At 36.4% G+C, this 16,633-nt stretch overlaps 1 protein-coding gene across 3 annotated transcripts in view; it reads left to right on the top strand.

Annotated features, from left to right (window-relative positions):
• The window catches only part of AKT3 (AKT serine/threonine kinase 3), a 152,122-nt gene that overhangs the window by 60,229 nt on the left and 75,260 nt on the right, over nucleotides 1-16,633 (top strand). Inside the window, exon 2 of one of the 3 annotated variants that reach the window (XM_040553565.1) lies at nucleotides 3,895-3,970. The exons of the other annotated variants lie outside the window; for them this stretch is intronic. The gene's annotated coding sequence lies outside the window, so the exon portion shown is untranslated. The remainder of the gene's footprint in view (nucleotides 1-3,894; nucleotides 3,971-16,633) is intronic. 3 annotated transcript variants of the gene reach the window in all.

The following is a 16,633-nucleotide window of genomic DNA, read 5'->3' as shown; positions in this document are numbered from 1 at the left end:
TGCTGTTCATTTTCACCTTTGCCAGCTCAATTTTGTGAGGTCCTTCTTTTTCTTTTTCCTTTTTTTTTTCAATGCCACTGACATGACATTTGACTGTCTACTACAGCATGATGTTACCTGTAAACTTTAACATTTCATGGATCATACCAATGTCCATTGATTAAGATGTTGAATAAAAATGATCCCAGCATGGATCCCTGTGGGACCTACTGTCTGTCTTTCTCATGCTGAAAAGTGGCCGTTAAGCCTTATGTTTTGTTTCCTGTTCCTTAGCCAATTTTCAGACTGTATAAAAAACCCCTCCACCAGTCCTGTGGCAATGTAGTTTCTTTAACTGTATTTGGGGAGGAACCTTGTTAAACACATTATGCCTACTGGATGCCTTTTACCCTCATGTTTATCACCCCCTTGTTGAACTCCATCAGGTCGGTGAGGCAGGCTTTCCTTTCATAGCCATTGTGCTGGCTTTTTCCCAGCAGATTGGAGTTCCGTTCCAGTTTCTCTTTTAATATTTAATATTAAAATGAATATTTAGATCTGGGAAAAATGGTAGAGATGAAAGATCATTTTCATTGTTGAGAGAATTGCTTTAGAGCATAAGATTGAGGGAACCTGTGTGGATATTGAGAGGTATCCGATTGCTTGGCCATGAGAAAGAGTGGGGCAAAGAGCTTTCTAATGTAGCAGGTAAAGATATTGGGACCTCATGACTGAGTGTTGAATCCAGATGTATTCAGAATAAAGATGCGGGTGACTATGAGGAAGACTGGAAAAATACTAAGGAAGATGTTTTGAAAGCATCAAAACAAGATAGTGCATGAGATACACACTTAAAAAACAACATTAACAATATATACGTAACAGGGAAATTCTGTAGCCTGTTGTTTTCGTGAAGAGGTTAGACCGAAATGATCAGATGTTCTTTTTTGTCTTAAAATACATGATACCATGAGTAAAAATCACAAAGTGTCCTATACAGATTTGCACGCAAGAAATTCAGGGTGGTAATGAAACTTGAGCTTGTTAAGAATTTGTCCGAGACCTGTTCAGAATATTATTCAGATCCAGTTGCTCTTTGCTGAAGTGCCTGTTGACATGCACTGTGTCAATATTAAAAAATAAATTTACTGTAGTTCCTAGTGTGTTTCATAGTCCTTCTTGGCTGGGTACTGCTTTTGGAACCAGTTTAGTGCCTTTGTGCTCAATATTATGGGCAGTTAGAGGTCTCTCAATGAATTATAGAGTGTCCACATACTTCCCTTGCTGTGCATCTCTGCTTTCTGTTCCACCAAGTTAAGCCCATTGGTCCTTTGTACTTTTCTCCATGAAGGTATGTGTTTGTGATAATTAAGTAATTTCTTAATATTCGTTTGCTAAATTATGTAATTGGAGGTGTTTAACAACAATGCAGTGTTACTTCCTGTAGTGTATGGAGTGTTGCTGGGTTAAGAATTAAAACGTGTTTGTGGTAGCACAAATACAGATTTTGAGAGAGAGAGAAAGACTAAAAGTATCATTTAAGCCACTGTTCATTCTCCTTCTTGATTGAAGGCAGAGGTATTACTGTTTCTGCACTTTCCTACCATAAGGAGCAAACATGTCTAAAGGATGCAACTGGGCAGCATGATCGTACTTTTGCAAACTGAGGCCACAGCAAGAAGATGTATGTCTTGTGCTTTGGTGTGTGTACAATTAACAATAGATAGTCATGCAGCCATCCTACTTGTTACCCACATGAATACTGCATTTAAACAGATGCCTAATGTGCCAGAGAGGGGGAAAATTTTAGAACAGTGTCCAGAGGTTGTTTTCTTTCTACTCTTCATCGTATCTAGCAGTATGCTGCTAATGAATGAAGGAGGAGGTAGAGCTAAACCCTGTCTGGAATGCATGCCTGTGGCCACTTCATGCTGATTCCAGCAAGAACATGACTTCCAGGCTGATGGGGTCAGTGATATGATTTGATGGGACACTGTCCTATTCCTGCTCTCAGCTCCCCATTTGACATCGTCCCCCTCTTCTCCCCCTCCCCTTTTTTTTTCTTCCTGTTGTACAAGTGAGCTGCACAACTGGTGTATCACATTAGTAAAACCAATGGACTGCAGGATCTGAAGGGTGAGGAAAAAAAAAACCCAAACCTTACAAAAGCAGCATCTGTACTTCTCTGTTGTGTATAGTTGGAACTGGAGGAATCTGCAAACAGACTATTTCAAGAGAATGAGAGCTTCTAGGGGGCCAGAGTGTTTCTGTAGTTTACTCATTCTTGATCACTTGGTCCGACCTTATTCTGCTCTGTACAGAGATAAAAAGTACATCAGAGAATAGCGAGATCTCTGGGAAATAGCCCTCCCCTTAATCATCTCAGATTGTCTGGAGAGGGCTTGCTGTCTGTAACCAATAATCATGTCACTAAATTTCAGTCATTCCCTATCAAACATGTGATCTGTTGGTACAAGATCAAGCTGTCACTGAAAACTAAATAGTCTTGGTATAAAATTTAACTGAATTAAAGTGTAGGCAGTCAGAAGACAAGCTTTTGTTGAAACTGTTTCAGCTGTGCTGCTGCTACTTGCTATTCTTACATGCACACTTGATAAACAAAAAAATGGAAGACTTGTAGGACAGAGGAGATGAAAAATTTCTGTCTGTTTCACTGATGGTGAACTCAAATTCCCTGGGGATCTTAGCACAGAAAAATGCATCAGCATCATAACGGGCACTCATCTGCAGCACGACCCCCAGAAGACAAAGCAACGTTTTACCTCTTGGGATTAACAAACATGTGTGAGCTTTAGTACGGTTGTTTGGTAGTCAGGTGATAGACTGCCCATATGTCCTCATACCTAATTCTGGTATTAGATGTGTTTCTCTTTGAAATACTAGGTAGAAGCATAGATTTATTCTGTCATCATTTGTTCCAGTTCTTAACTCATAAATACAAAATCTTAAAAGACGTTTTAAGAAGTTCTGTATCTAAATCTCTTTTTCTCACTTGCAAGCTTTTCTTGGCAAGGCTTTTTCTTCATTTGATGAAGTTTACTGGGGTCATATAGAAATGCTTATAGAATATATGTGGCTTGTATCAAATGAATCTATTATTTCTGTGCTCTACATACCAAGGTGAATGTTTATGAGTTCTTCAGGCACCTGCACAGTTGGAATCCATTCCCAAAGAGCAGCAAGGCACTTCTGGTGGTGCCACGTTTCCCAGCTGCACAGGGAAAAAGGAGAGAAGCAAGTTTTTTTCAGACGCCTAAAACCTTCAACTAAGTGAACAAATATCCCTATCTCTTTAAAACTCTGCCTCTCAATTTTTTTCTGGGGGTTTCGACTGACCACTAAAGTGAGGATTTCTTGACTCAGGTGCTCTGTTAACCCCCAGATGTAAGAAAAGTAATTGAGTAGTTAGTGTTTTGGAGTGGGGAAAATGGAAGAAAATATTTTTCTCCAAAGTACAATGAAGGTGAAAGGTTTAATTTAAAAATAATTGCAAGCATAAGAAATTGCTTTTTTTTTTCCTGTCTTATAATACTTTATCATTGGCATTTTAGTACTCTGAGGAAGTTATAATTTGTAGGACATTTTAAGCAAAGGAGAAAATATGAATGTTACATCAGTGTTATGTGAACATCATTATTAAAGCCTGATGGAAGCATAAAGTATAGGTTTCCCCTCACTCTTACATGATTTTCTACATCCATTGTAGATCAGATCCTCATAATATATTTCAGATATATTAAGTAAAGTCTATACTTTACTTAATCTATTATTTTTAAAGGGAGCTGCAACCATGATTCTTTAGAGAACTCTGTAATTCATTAAAATAAAAACAAAATACACAACTACCTCTAATAAATGTTTTGATTAAAATGGACATTTCTGAACCTTCTACAGACAATACCCGCTCAGATGTGACAGCATTTGTGACATCACCAGTACAGACTTTCACAAGGATTTTGAAGTCAGTGTTGTAAGTCAGTTTCCATTTTGTTTTTATTAATTAGAAAATTGTGCTGTTTGCTTTCTAGAGGAAAAAAAATCGACCCAAACCATACCAAATTGGTTTTGTTAATTCAATATTAATGCAAATATATTTTGGAAAATTACAGTTCCTTATTGGTCCCTATTATTTTGGTGTCACAAATGTTAAATATTTGGTGTCAGTTAATAATTGTATATATAATCAGTCTGAATTTCAGAAAGGCCAATTTTAGGAAGAGATTATCATGGTTTTCTCTTGTATAAAGTTTGCCTTTGGCATTGAATAAAATAATTTGAGTTTGCTGGGATCTATTTAAGGTCATCTGATAAAATATTAGATTGCCCTTTGTGTCAAAATTATTTTGGAGGCTTAATCAGTAAAAACTGTTCAGTAAATCAGATTAGAAAAAAATGTATGCTTGTAGTAGAGAAACCACAAGATGTGCATGTTAGTGAAAAACAGTAACAAACCTTATCCTGAGTTTACCACGTATGGTTATATAAATTTGTGTGTCTTACCTAGGTCAGTCATTTTTCAGTTCCACCTTGTGGCTGGAATTTGGGGGTTCATAGTTAAAAGCTCTGTTTTTAAAATGTTCTAAAAGAGTGTTTGAAAATGAGACAAAATTTTTGTGCTAGTAAAATTGCAGGTTCAAGAATTTCACATTTCTGCTCATGAGCAAAGCTTTCTTTTAATTCAGAGGAGTGGAAAAACTAAGCCTTTAAAAGTATTTCACTTGCCTGAACCTTTATTCCAATTGTAATGTAACAAAATCATGCAAGATAAAATACTGTAAAATATGTATATTAAAATTAAACTGTATTGTGATTCATATGTGGGTGTTAGGAGCAGTTTTATTCATTCTGAGGCAGTAAAATATTGTAGAAATATGTAGAATCCTGTGGTTAAAAACTGGAGGTTTTTTTCTTTATTGTTTCTATTGCTTTAATTATAGTCTGCAAGTTTAAGAAAATACATTAATGACCAAGTTGTTCTCATCTTCTTGGTGCTGTTTCTAGTATGGGAAGTACTGCATGGCTAACTCAAAATATCAGTTTGCACTGTGATCTCTGTGTCGCTAAGATTTTGTTGACATCATTAATTGTAATTGCTACTTCACAAATACATGTCAAAGTACTTTATTTCAAGTGATTTTTCACATTGAGAATTTTGAGTGAATTTTCAGTTATTTGCCTGAGTAGAAGGATTTGTGCATACTCCTTAAAACTTACAAATTTTTTTATCTATAATTTTTGTACATACATGTATAAAAAAGGTTGTCAGGATATATTCTGACACAGGTCAGAATATACTTTGTTTATATAAAGTGTGAAGTTGTATTAGGGAATTTCTTGGCTTAACATTGTGTCAGCGGTAGCATCATTGCTTAATGATGCAGTTGATCTTAGAAATTTGAATCATTCAAACCTGCTTTTGTAGCTTAACTGGAAAACAAGAATTGCAGTCACGTGGTAGACTAGCAGTCCAATAAATCAGTCATTAATCTTGCATAAGTTCATGCTGATGCCTCTTCTCCCTTGCATCTTTCATGCCTCCAGCCTATTATTCCCGTTTCTCCTTTGTGCAAATACTCGTTGTACAGTGAGCTGAAATAGGTCAAAACATATTTTTTTTTTTTTTTTTTTTTTTTTAGGGTGTGCTTCTGGTTAGATGACTTTGTAGGTGTGTCTCAGCTGCATGGGTTGGCTCAGCTGACACAGTGGAGCGGGACATGGGGTGCACAGCACACTTCCTTCACACATATTCCTTGCCATCCCAAGCACATTGTGCTGGTAGTAGGTTGCACATAAGATGACCCAAAGTGGCCAAGGACTGGGACTTTCATTCACTGTTAACACTGTCTGGCTGAGTAGCAGCTTTGTGATAGGACAGAAATACATAGCAGTTAAAAGGAACAATCTGCCTCTGTTGAACGTTTACTCCAATTTCTTCAACGTGAGACTTCCTTTCCAAAAAAAACCACAAAAAACAAAGAACTTCTACGGGAGTTCAAAAATTCCTTACAGCACTGAAGGAGAGGCTTGATTTTTCTAAAGGTGCGAAGAGATACTGGGTGCTGAATTGGAGGGAGAGTGGCTGCATTGTCATGGTGCAGACTCTAGCTGTACCTGTAGGTTCTGGATGCTTGAAAATCCGCTCCTGAACTCTTCTGAAAATTCGTTCTTTTCAGATGACTGGTTTTCTGCTGTTGGTCATTTGTGACATTAAATCCTTTAGCCATAGACCTTTCTTTGAAACTGAAGCCTAACCCAGTCATTCTCTCCTCTCCTCTGTAACTCCAGTGATTTTTTTTTTTTTTAATTTATTTAGTTGGTTTTGGTGTGTTTTGTCTCTGAAGCCCTTCTGTTCTCTTGTAATGATTATTATTTTTAAACACAGTTAGCAGAACTGTAATCATTTATCATGAAATGATAATATTTTTATTGTTCCTAAAATTTTGTACCTTCATAAGTGATAATATTTGATTTTCTTTCTTTACAACGATGCACACGTAAGCAATGGTTACATTAATTGGTCTTTGGTGGTTAATTTAAAACTGCACATCTTATATGAGTATTAAAGATTGTTCCTGTATTTATTAATTTCAGTAATTCTTCAGTGCTTTTCATCTCAGTTCACTGGAATAGCATTGCCACTCAGAAATGCTTCACGTTCTTAGTAGTCTTGAATAGTTTTACTGCCTTGCAGTACATACAGTGGTGATCACAGATCACTGATGTATATATTAACTAAAAATGTTCCTAAAAAAGAACTATAGAGCATTAGTAATTGAAGTTTGACCATATGATCCTGCTTAGCTGTCTTTCTTTCACCCAGTTTCCCATTTCTATTTTGTTCCACCACACAGCTTTTTTTTATTTCTTCTCCACAGAGCTACTGTTTCCTTAGACTTATTGAAAGCTTTTTAGAAGTTGTAATGAATTGTGTCAGTTAGTCTTTGTCCATTTTATTTTCTTGACGTTTTAGAAGAAATCCCTTAGGTATGATGGGCATGTTTTTTTTACTGAAAGGCAGCGCTGCTTTGTTTATCTTCTGTCAGTTTGCATTAGTTAAGAGTATGATTAAAAACAGAATTATAAACAGTTTTCTTAGATTACCATCCAGCCAATTGACTTGAAATTTTCAAGTATTTTTCTAACTGGTTTTCGTTCTTCTTTGGGGGAGGGAGTTCTTCTCTAGTTCATTGCACTAAGACACCTTAGCCCCTAGCACACTGCTCCAATACCTCATTTTTGATCCGGAGGCAGTGAAAGTATTTGTGTTACCTGGAAAGGCACAAAGCAGATTTCTGTTGTTGTCTTCTGAGGTGAAGGCTAATAGAAAGACACCCTCCTGGTTCTTTGCAAATACCAGGATCCTCACTTGCAGACTTTATTTTGTCTGGTTAATTTTTCACCAAATTTGCATCTTTTCTTCTGCTTGAGATTTTATTTCCCTTGCTTGGAAGTTCACTACATTTTATTTTCTATAAACAGCACCTCTAAGATTTATTAGTCTTGCCACTGAAATACAGTGTTTTCTTTAAGTAAAGAACCTACATTTTCCCAGCTTAGGTCAGCTGGTTCCTTATCTTCTGTTCTTTCTGTGTAATTTGTTGGCATAAGCAGGGTGAAAAGTTGGAAGTGTGTGGCAAAGAGTGAGCAGACCCGGAGGGTTGAATGGTATGTTTTCATGATTTTGAAGATTCTTGTGAATGAAGTGTTTGAATTGCTAACAGAAATACTGGAAAATATGATCAGGAAGAAAACGGGATGGAAATGGGGGGGTGGACTTGAAGTCTTTGTCTCCCTGCCATGCCACACTCTGAAGTTTAGTTTCAGCGTGTTAAGTTTATGGAGCAATTCCTTTTCCAAGTAGGATGGAACTTAAGTGTTTTGGGGTTTCCCTTAAATGCTTCTTGAATTAATTCCTCTCTCTTCTCCTACATGGATGACAAGGAAAATGTGTCCTGCTTGTGCATTTTAGAGTCAACTGTATCAAGGAGTACTGGTGTCAATAAATTACTTCTCTGAACCTTATTATGTATGATATTTAGCCAGTTTGACAGAAATAAAAAAAAAATAATCCTTGAAGTGGACACTATTTAAATTTGGGGGCATGGGATTTTCTGCAATTAACTAGATTGCTACGGTAAGCCAATATATTAAGCTCAGGCAGTTTTGTTGCTAATTACACACAACTTCTCTGGAGTATCGGATATTCAGATCCATTTTATGAATATGGTAGAGAGAATAACAACTGTAAAACAAAGCACTGTGCATGTAAGTGACTGTTAGCGTGTATTTCAGAAGGGATAAATGCTCACCATATGGTACAATTACTGTGTCCAAGTTTTCAAATTAGCTTCTCTCATCCTCCTTATTACTGTCTTTAAAAAGAGAGGAAAAAAACCCAACATGATTTATCTACTCTGCAGCAGAACTCTTGACGCAAAACAGCAGCCCAGTTCTGTCCAGTTTTTTTTTCCTAGCATAATAGAGGCTGTCGGACTTTTTTATACTAATTACTGTGTGAGCCTCAGATGAACCCCCTTCAATTCACAAGGCTTTGTTAAGGGAGGAGCTGTCAATGTGTCTGCCCGTTTGCAGCTGTGCTGTGGCTTTAGCTTGCTTAACATTATGCTGCTTTTTAGACTTGACAGAAGGGATTTTTTTTTTTTTTTTTTATTAAGGCAAAGCAGCCTTGTAGCGAAATGGTTTAAGCAGCTGCATTGTGGGGAAGCACAAAGAAGTTATTATTGTGTCTGTTTAGGGGGGTCGGATGGAGGGGGGAGATATTCGGCTGCTGTTGATGCCGATTGTTGACTTGCCATCTGCCAGATAGGGAGAAGAAAAAAATGACAGCTCCAGCAGGGTGTTCAAGAGGTTGTTTGGAGAGACGCATAAACATGTGCAGATGTCGAACTGAATAATGGCAAGAACTTGAGACGGTTTATGATGCTGCTGTTGTGTGTGCATATACAGAATGAATGTATGTGGAGATTTGGTTAGGAGGAGGGTACATATTAATTATCATTGTCCCCCACCGCCTCCTTTACTTCTGTTAATTAGTTCAGGAGTTTAATATCTTCCCTCCTTCCGTTGTTTATTCCTAAAAAGAGCCTTTTCTTGCAGCAAAGAAAACTTTTGATTTCTCCATGTGGTGGATTTAAAGAAAAAAAAAAAGTCTTGATAAATTTGGTACTTGGGGAAGTAGAAAGAATAATGCAGTTATTTCAGTCTCAGACATTTGGTGGACAGGTGCTACACAAGTTCTTATGTAGCTTTGTCTACCTCAAGACTGATACACTGCATACCCTTACTACTGCATCCTGAGCTTTTCTTATGCAGACATTGCCAATCGGTGATTGTCTGGCATTATATAGTAGACAAGTAAATGCTAGGGGTTAGCATGAGATTAGCAACTAATTTTCTTTTTCACTTGATCTTATTTTCATTTTTTTCTCCAAAGGCAAGGAGCTGGTCAGCCATAACTTGTGTACTTTCCTGTTTGACAGCTCCAAATAAAAAATGAATAAATAAAAAATTGGATCACTATATAGGATATGTTTTTTTTTTTTCTTTCTCTAAAATCCTTTCTTATTTCTTGTTTGGTGAGTGCTGTTCAATATGAGTTTCCAGGATAATGTGAAAGAAATATGAAAGTGGATACAAACGTGAAAAGAAATTAAGCTTGCCCCAAAAGGCTAAAGGAAAGCAGTATCTTATCCAGGTGATCTCTTAGTTTAAAAATACAAAAGGGAACTTGTAAGTCTTATTTATTTTTCTTAAATATTATGTGCAAATTCAGCATATCTGTATTGAATTGAAAAGTGGAGAATGAAATAGTGGTTGAGGTGTACTGTGGCTCTGCGTTGCAGATTGTCTTCCAGTTACCAGTATATATCAGGGATTTTTGGTTAGTCACAGTATGCCTTAAATATTACCTGAATGAATCTAACCACTGTTTAACCCCATGATGCGCCCCCTCCCCCAACTTTTCTTATGTCTTCCGTCTTAGGTCTAATAGGCATCAGGTCCATAGGTCATTGATAACAATAACTACTTATGGGAACATTTCATGTCTCCTTTTATCATCATCTTGTCTGAGCAGAAAAAGTCAATTTTGGATTATGTCTTTAACTGAAAATTCAGGTGCAACTGCCTCCTACCCAAGTACTGACTTATGCATCTGAGTCTAGACGCAGGTCAGTGGCACTGCAGATGGTGAATTGCTTTTCGCCTGTTAGCTGGGTTGTTGGTTCTTCTCTACAGAAGTGTTCCATTTGCTGTGTCGTGTCATGGCTGGTATGAAGCCCAAGGTACTCTGAGCAATACCGTGTCGTTGTTTATCATGATTTTATGCACCCAAAGAGTTTTCAAGTAAATCCTGAAGCATACAGTGGTAACAAAACTGTTCTTTCAGCTCAAGCAGTTTGAGGAATGTTTCTATGTGTCTCAGGCTGATTGTTTGCAAATGATGTGGGCTAAATGGTAAAATGAAAATGTTGACCTTAATGGTGTGCTTGAGCAAAAAATTCAGATGAATGAGGTTAGTGCTTGTTTTTTGGTACCTGACAAGGTCTTGGGCTAGGAGCATATCTAGTGACAAGCATAAAGTTTAGAGGAGCTATTTTAAAATTATTGTGATGTGCCAGTTGTAAAAGTGAGACGGTTTGCTTTGCAAAAACATGCTAGGAAGTATACCAGCTTTAAGAGGGGAAAGACATAATTTTTGACAACACATTAACCTGTCAAAGAAACTCAACTCAATGATAATGCTATTGTCAAACTTATCATACCCTTTTTGCAAACAATGGAAAGTTTGAGGTTTCTTACGTAAAATAGAGTTGGCTGTTATACAAAAAGTTGTAAGTAGGGAATATTAAGATGATGTTTAATTCAACATAGCTACATGTAAAAATCATTTACATTTTATCATCTTATTTAATACATATATTTCTACCAAGTACATGTATTTAAATCATTACTGCCGCAGCTATCTTTTTCAGTGTAATTTATAGATAAATATTTGTACGCTTGTCCTACTCTTAAAATACTTGCAAAATCTAAAAAAGGTCTTTTGGTCTACTAGTACTTGACCAAAAAAAAAAAAGGAAAGTCTTATGTTTTCTGTTATACAGTCTACTAATTAATGCTGATAGTTCTGTATAAAAAAATATAAATATTTAAAAGTACTGAGAACTTGAAGTTTTTTTTTACCAATAAAAAAAACCCTGTGAGACTTTTTTTTTTAATTGCACTTAGTACAAATACATCTCTATACTATTAAAAATTACAAAACTCCTTTTAGAAGCAGCTGAATACTGTAGCATTTTGTGCTTTGATACTGTAAAACCATAAGCAAGAGAGAGATTTAAGAAATGTGAGCAGGGCTTCCAAATGTTTCCAGCATATACACCTTGTGTTTCATTCTTGAATAGCAGACATATAGAAAATACTGATCTCCTTTGTTGGTCAGGGATGTCAGTGCAATCCAGTACCATGTTATTCCAGACGGTATGTGTTAATATCAACTTCTATTTAATTTATTTATTGTTCTAATTCTTATCCTTTAAGAATGGAGGGGAAGTGAGAGTGATGTTGAAATTGGCAAGTTTTTCTTCCTGTTGGCTCAAAATGGACATGGTAAAGGTCAATTCTCAATTTGTCAGGATGTCAGATAACTTCGTATTTCTGGTACAGATTTCTAAAAGGACAAAATTTTGTGAATATCAAAATTGAGTATGAAGTGCTACTGTTTATTTTCCATGAGATGCCAAAACACATCAGTAATTTTTAGATACCCATTTAGAAAACTGCTTGCCATTTGAATAGTGGCATGTCTGTCTTTTACGGAATATTTTCCTCTTGATTTTTATATATTTTAAAGAAAAGATTATTAATGCAACAGGAAAGGGTTGAATAAAAAACAAGCTGAAGTAGGGTTGCATTTATACAAGACAGGACACTGACTCACTCCAGTAGTCCTAATGAGATGATGAGGGTGCGTGGTGATTTGAGCCGTAGTCAACCTCTCACTCACTTTTGTAGGTTGCATTCAGAACCTGAGAGGAAGCAAACTCAGAAACAGAAGCAGGGAAGAACTTCCCACTGAGAAACTCAGTTCTTCCTGTACCTGTATGTGCAGAGAAGCACACTGAGACCACGGAGAGTTTCTTAGTGCCTCCACCCTACGTGGTGACTCCATCTCTGCTTGGAACTTGCCTGCCTTACCTGTAGCAGTCCTTAATTTTGATCACAACCTACTGTTGCTTCAGAAAAAATGATCCTTTTGTTTGCCAGCTCTTCAGTACATCTTGGCTGGCATGAGGGAGAGCGTTGTGTCTGCTTTCTTCTTCTCTTGCTCAGCTGAGTAACTTCTAGAGCATGTTCCTAAGCCTGCATTATGCAAAATCATAGCATCCGTGCAGTTTCCACAGGTTTCTCACCACACAGCTGTGAAGAGCGGAGCATAAATTGACCAGTCTTTGTAACTTCACTGGGTTGTTGAGATGTCATATAAAAGTTCAAGTGTCCTTAACTGTCCATATCATGGCATTTTGCTTACGCAGGTATCCAAACCTCACGTTTGGAACCATTCCCCAGTTTGTAGGAAGTGTAATGGAAGCTTAGCTGTGGTATACGCTGATGCCCATGTGTAGCATGAAATGCTATATACTATTTCCTAGTTGTGGCTGAAAAAATTCATTTGTCTAATATAAGTACAGATGTGCTCAAAATGTCACTTAGTGAACTGGGAACTGTGGGAAAACAGCATGAATAAATAATCATTGTCTCGTGGTATAAAAGACAGAATCAAAAAACGTTAGTTCCAAATTCTGCTCTTCTTTGAAGTGCTAGAAAATTCTTAGGAGTTAGCATATAATAAAAAAAGTTTTTAAAATGCTAATGCATGTTCGAAAAAAATACAGTTTCACTTAATTTTTTGGTGTGCAGTAAGATTTTTGTCAAACCTTTTGCATGATGGTATAGTTACACACTTACATTGTATTGAAGAGCATATATTGAATTATGAGGACAGGTATACCTTTTAGCTTTTTAAAACATTTCTTTTTTACAATAGCTTTGAACTGTGTTGCAAATTTGTTGTCATGAAATCACAAGTGAGTAAATATTAAACAGGAGCGCTTTACATTTACTAGTGTCTACAGACTTAGTCAAATAGTCTACTGCTGCTTCTAATCGTGCGTTAGGTAACACTGCCCTCAGAGGGCCAAGGTAAGTAAATTCAATCTCAGAACCACTGGCATTACTTCTGATATTTTACTTGACCTGGCATTAATTACAGTTGTGTCTTTTAAAGAAAAACTGCATATGCCTACGGTTATTTTTTTTTTAAGTTTATTTACTATAATTTTGTTCTTAGACATTCACTTTTTTTTCCCCAACTGTTTATTAAATGCTAGTACAGGGGAACTACAGTCTGATTTAACACAGAAGTGCCTCTTAAAGGAGAAAAAAAAAAAAGAAAAAAAAAGGAGGGGAGAACCATATTTGTATATTATTTCTGTTAAAGCCATTTTTGTAAATTGATGACACAGACGAGAGGCAGATTTTTGGTGTTCTCTGCTTGGAGGGCTTGGTTTTTTTTTCCCTTCCCTTAAATCTCACTTATGTCTGTGTGGCAGCTGTTGCTTCTTTTAAGGAAGCAAGTTTTTGAACTCAGGTTTCTGTTGCTTATCAGCACTGTATATTAAAGACATTTCCTTCACACCTCTAAAACCATTTACATATTAAAAAATGTAGATGTTTTGCAAAAGTGATCTTTTAAAACTTACAGTTTTTTTTTTTTAATAATGAGATTAATTTGGCTTTACTAAATAAGTTTTCAAGAATTTCTAAGTTTCCATATGCTAGGGATTACAAATGGATGAGGCTAAAAACTGCAACCACTGAATGTGACTTGAAGTGTGTGTTTGAAGAGACGATTTGAGTCCTGAGGTGAAGTGAAAAAACTGCAAACTTGGAGTGATATACTTAATCTAATGTGGGTTTGTTGAACACTCACATGGTTTCTTAGAAAACGCTTCTTTGTGAAGCTCCTCCGCAGTATCAAAACTACAAACATTGCATCACTAGAATAAACATATTTTCTGAAATGTCCTGAAGGCAGGATTCTTGTTACTATTTGTCAAAGGCCAAAAAGAAAAATCATTATAGTTGCAGTAGGCAAGTACAGAGCTAGCTGCAAGGGTCATGTTCTGAACAAACCTTCTTTAAGCATTCTTTGTTAGTGTTATCCAGTGTATTTATTAGTGCTTTTTGCACGAAGATCAGATTGTATTTTCATGTACCTCAAAAATGCTCTGCTGTATTATTTCCTCTTTGGGGTGTATTCTGCCAGTAGTTATTAAAAAAGCACACCCCAACAACCTAAACCTGATTCTAAATTTGTATTGTGCATATGTATTTATTGTCTGTACATATTTGAGATATGCATTTTAGTGCCTCTTTTCTCAAGCAGCTTTAAAAACTTTGACTAGAATTAAAAACATGTATGTATTACTTGGCTTTCTTTGCTGCGGTGGTTGAAATTAGAGACCTCTTCTTACAGTCTAATAAATAGATTCTATGAGTACATGTTTTTCAACTTAGAAGGGTGTAAATTTAAGCAAAATAATAATTTAGCTTACGTTAACTCAGCAGGAAGTCGGGTACAAACTGATTAATTCTCTATGGCAGATCCACTGCTTTTTTAAATACCACAGCTACATTTCATTAAATTGTCAGGCTGTCTTGTGTGTTGGTTATCCTGTGTGGACTCCTTTCTCCTGGAATTTCTTTTCACTTGAATTACTGACTTTCCAGATGTAAACTTCCTGTTGTTTGTTTTTTGTTGAGGTACTTGTTAAACGTACACCCCAGACATATTTAAAGTAATTAAATACTGCTTAAACTGTGAAAGATGTTTTTGTTTTATTTGGGCTGGTAAGGTAGAAGTCATGAAAGTGTTTTTTCTTTCCAAATACTCTGTTGTGTTTCAGTGTTGGGTTTCTTATTGTTGTTGTCTTGCATTTTTTTTTTCTTCTTCTTTTTGTATGGAGGATTTCTCTCTTTCAAAACAGTCCATTAAACATGTCTATTAAGAAGTATGGACTAAAATGTTTTTCTATCATTAAGCAGATCCTACAGAAGGAATGTGGTTATACGAGAGCACCTAGAGTGCATCTTGAGAGCCATTAAACCACTTCAGCAGTTAAGTGAACTGCTTACTGTTTACTTTATTGTTCAAAAGTCTTCACCCATTTGTTAATTAAATTACAAAATAAATAAAAGGCAGATGATAAATATTCCTGTATAGGTGTTGAAGAGGGATTGGAATATTGGTCATTTCAAGGAAAAAAGGGGTTATATATTTGTGTATGTGCATGAGTTTGTACAGATGCCCTGAAAAAGGGGTGTTACTGTGATTCATCTTGGGTAACCGTTTAGGAGAAACATTCTTCAAAGAAAAATCTCTGTGAAAGAAATATACAGGATCCTTATGAAGCTATAGTTAGTGCTTTTAAACTGTGTGTCCTGTGTCTGGCTATAGTTTGCAGGGTGAAGACAGAGGTACAGTTATGCTCATGGATAAGCTGGTACTTATTTGTCATTCAATTATTTATATCTTCCTGTGATTAGCTTTTGTCCAAAGTGCCTAACTCTCTTCAAAAAAGCTTGGAAGTAGTAGACTCTTTTAACAGTTTTTCTCTAGGTAGGGTGTCAACTGCAAAACTGACTAGATGATCAAAAATCTGTTCAGTCTTCTGATTAAGAGACTTTGAGTACCTAGCAGAAGCTAAATGCGATCTTAAATGTTGCCCTAAGAAGAGAAAGGAGTAAGTGATCAGAGAAGTATGCACTGCATCTCTTAAGAGCATGTGTATGCAAATAAGCGATGGTTTCTGTTTTTTCTTGAGGTGACTAATTAGTGTTCTTACCTTGTCATCCCTAATTCTTAGAGTCCAGTCTGCTTATCTCCCTGTCCAGTTTCTTCCTCACAGAAAGGAGGACTTTCTTTGAAACCTGAGCCTTTGAGCTGGCTTGGGTGTACTGGTGTTCTGTCCATATTGGATGCTGCCCTTGAACAAGTCTTCTTCTATTAGCCACCTACCTCCCAGTGAATGCACCTTCCAGAGAAGAATAAGATCTTGATAGGTTTTAAATCAACTAACAGGGGCACTGTCTGTCATAGCAGTCTCCTAGAAGAAAGTAAGATGTAGTGTATGAGAACCTTACAGAAGATTGTCATTACGGTCTGCTCAACTGTAAGGAAGTGACCAGGTTGCTAACATTTTTAAAACTCATACTGGATGAACTGATATGTAAGGTTTTGTTTTGGCTTCAATGCTTGAGTCCAGGCAGATTTCAGCAAAAAATGGAACATGTATTTCATGGAACATATTTTAAATGTTCTTAGAGTCATACTTTTCCTTATGCCTATGATTATCTTGTTTTCAAGTATTCAGCAAACTTAATTCAAGAAACATCTTCACCTTTTTGTGTAATGATACAGTTTTTGCACTTTTGTTGTGTGTTTTGGTGGTTTTTGTCTGTTTTGTTTGTTTGTTTGTTTGTTTTTTGGCTTGCTTTTATTCGAGCAGGGATTTCCCATTCTGAAATCAATTTAGACCAGCAGTATCAG

Source organism: Cygnus olor, chromosome 3 (assembly GCF_009769625.2).
Source record: "Cygnus olor isolate bCygOlo1 chromosome 3, bCygOlo1.pri.v2, whole genome shotgun sequence".
NCBI lineage: Eukaryota > Metazoa > Chordata > Aves > Anseriformes > Anatidae > Cygnus > Cygnus olor.
The sequence above is the reverse complement of the archived record's forward strand: the minus strand, read 5'-3'. Positions and strand labels throughout refer to the sequence as shown.